Genomic DNA, 3,642 nt, shown 5'->3' with positions numbered 1-3,642 from the left:
TCAAACCCCCACATTCCGTGAATCGGCGGAATGTCCAGCTGCGCGATAATCATCACCTGTTGTGACCGGGGTGGGGACTTCAACTGTAAATGTGTGTGGGAACGGGCCTGTAGGGGAGATTCAGAGGATGTCCTTTCATACTTCAAAGCATTACAAGACTGTGTTACCTGCAATAAAATTCATTTAACTGTGTATAAGAGGCCAGGCCTCTGAGATGCGGTTAGAGCACCTCGTGACGATACTTGCTGTCCGAACTGATGTGTTCTCCTCCGGAGAGAATAAAACCCTTGTTTCCTGTTTTCCAGTCTCCAGCGCCTGCCTCTTCATTGGTTAATATCTTGTGGGTTTAAGAGGCGACACCGCCGGGCAATACTTAAGGATCTCTTATTCTGATTGGTAGCCTGACCTTTTTAACAATTGGCGTCCCAAACGTGGGGCCCATCAGTGACTCGTGGATCCAGTGGGAGAGGTCCTGACGACAGAGTGAACGACTGCAACGATCGGGGAGTGCACCTGTCCGATAGACCCTCGTCTGACAGCCGATCATCCGAACTTCACTGGTTCCGAACAGACCTCTCTCGAGCGATCTACTGTCCTGACTGGGAACCATCAGGAGTGCCGCGAGGATTACGAAGAAAAGAGGACGATCGGGCGCTGGATTCGGAAGACAAGAAACTGTCCATGCGGTCCGGGTAAGGTCGTGTAAACACGACGAATTGCGAAATAATTATTTGAACTGTTTAGAAAATACTAGTATTACTCTTTGTTAATTTATTTGGAGATCCACTGTCTGCAAACGGAGAAACAACAGGCTCTCTCTTTGCAAACAGTGGAGGATAGGTAATACAACCGTTGCACCTATCTTTCTCCCCCACTGATTAATTATTTGAAACTGAACTATTGTTCGCAGACTGTTTTCTGGAGATTCTCTGTCTGCAAACAGGAAAGAGCCCCCTCCCCCCTTTTTACAGATAGTGAAAGGGTAGGTAACGCAGACCTTTGCGGGCCTACTTATTCTCCCCACTGAATTGTTTTGACCGAACGTTGACTATTTGATATTTGTTCATGAGGTATTCACTGCCTGCACACAACGTAGAATAGGAATATTCTGTCTAGTCTTTGCACGCAGTGATAAGATAGGCAGTGCTGACTTTTTGTCCCCATTGTGCTCCGTCATGTCTGTCTTCTCCCCACTGATTGGTAGCCTGTTTAGCCCGGACCGCTTATTAGAGGTGAACCATCCGGCTCCACTGGAAGGCACCCCTAATAAGGACATGTTCATGAAGCATGGATTGATCGCTATAGCCTATAACAAACTGTGGCATAAATATACGAAAAAGGATCGAGAAAGTCAGTGGCCACTGGTAGGATCCTTCGATGATGACAAAATAAATGCGCTAGAAACAGCCCTTGGTAAAAACAAGACAACGCCCACTATGCTTGATAGTTTCGGCATGTGGCGCAAAGAAACTGAACAACGTAAAAAGAAAACTGAGAGTAGGTTGGGAAAAGAGCTGCGAAAAGCAGCCCACCTAGCTGCTCAGAAACTGGAAGGAGAGATTAAGGAAAGAGAGAAAGCCAAACAGAAACTAGAAATGGAAACATCAAGTCAGTGTCCGGTTAGAACGTCCTCCATGCTCTACCCCGATTTACCCTCGAGACAACGAGCCAACGATGATCTGCTGTTAGGTCCTCCGACCATCCACATGCCCCCTCCATACGCCCCCTCCCAACCCTTAGCACAGCACCTCCCACCCCCAGGTACAAACGAAGGTAGCATCACAGCTTCGGCCCCCATGGCCTCTGTGCCGGCCGAACCCCTTGTATCAAATACTGCACAAACGACAACGTTAGACGACCCCGAGACCCCAAGGGCTGGTTCTGCTAGAACAAACAGACTAAGCAAAGATGAGCGAACAGGGATCGACAAGATAGCAAGGACACTGGTAGAAAGGAAGGAAGATGAAGAGTACATCACGGATATGTTTAACTCGTATACCGGGAGTCACAGGCGACATTTTACCGTACGACTGTGTTACCATGTCTTGAACGCATACGAAGACCGATATCGAGACAAAGGTCCCGAGAGCCTAACGACTCAGTACCGGAAGGTCGATATCGGGGATGAGGGCGAGTGTGATGTGACGGACCTCCTTACGCGTACGCTTGAGGTTTTCCGCCACCTCACTGAACGAGAATCGGGAACAAAACCTACGACCTCCGTAGTGACCGAGCCGCAAACTGAGCAATCTAACACCATAATGCCGATACGAGAGGCTGCCCCTTATGGGGTCCCTCCACGAGGTGCAGGGACTAACGATGATACAAACCACCCAGATGCGAAGGGAAGGGTAGTTTACAACTGGGTCTACCAGCCATGGGACCGGCAAGAGATTCTGACATTCCGGAAATCTCTGCCTGACCTACGTAAAAACCCCACGGCCTTCTACACTGAATTGGGTACAGCCCTAGGATCAACGATTATGACCCTGGCTGACATCGACTTGTTTTTCGGGTTATGTCTACCAGCTGATGTGTGGAAACAAATCCGGAAAGTCGACCACCTTGAGCTGTTTGGACATACCTGGTCACAACTCGATAACATCGATAAACAACGAGGACCTGGACAAAAGCCTTTGAAATCCATTCTAGACCTTCCAGACAAAATCGTACAGAAATTAAAAACCTTGATTCCAGAAAAGAAAGTGGACTGGTCGATAGTAACGGCCTGTCGCCAGAAACCCCAGGAGGATGTATCGGAATACTTCTCCCGGTTTGAAACGGTGTTCTCCGATTACAGTGGCCAGGACATGACTACTGCAACCGGACACCATCTGTTTGTCCAGAATTATGTTAAGGGTCTGTCAGCAGAGGTCTCCCAGAAACTGCAGGCTAGCGAGAGTAGTTGGGCAGCCTCCAAACCTACGGCTATCCTCCAGATGGCCCAATATTATGAGCATCAGAAAAATGAACACGATAGGGCAACAGAGAAAAAGAAGAAGGACTTGAAAGAGAGGGTGATGATGGCCCAACTGCAAGGGGTGACTATAGGACGAGACCAATACCGGGGAAACTACCAGACGAACGCCCCTAAGGCTGCATTTCCCCAGGACCGCACTTTGACTCCCCACAGTGGACGTACAGACCTTAGAGAGGACCAGTGCGCTTTTTGCAAAGGAACTGGCCACTGGAAATCCCAGTGCCCAGTTCTTCTGGAAATAATCAGAAACAAAGACCCCAAGGACATAGTAAGTGGACCGAGAAATAAGGGACAACAGCGAGGGCCCTCAAACGACACGACTAACGATAGATCAGGCAGGCCAAATACATTCGATCGACCCAGGCAGAACCAATACCAGCAATCTGACTACGATGACGCCCACAACTTTGCATAGGACTGCCAAGGGCAAGGGAGGGATCCAGTCGAGCTCTATGTTGACCAGCAAGGCCCTTACATCACTGCTAAGGTCCTGGGTACCAAGTCTCCATTTCTGGTAGACACTGGCGCAACACGTAGTGCGTTATCTAAACGACTGATTCCGGGGGCACCCTTGTCTGGCTCACTTATAACATCGACAGGTTTCGATGGAACGCCCTCCACTAACCCTTTGTCCGCCCCGATCCTCTTTGACGTAGAAAACA

This window comes from Lissotriton helveticus, chromosome 6, assembly GCF_964261635.1.
Source record: "Lissotriton helveticus chromosome 6, aLisHel1.1, whole genome shotgun sequence".
Taxonomy (NCBI): Eukaryota; Metazoa; Chordata; class Amphibia; order Caudata; family Salamandridae; genus Lissotriton; species Lissotriton helveticus.
This window is presented reverse-complemented; position numbering follows the sequence as displayed.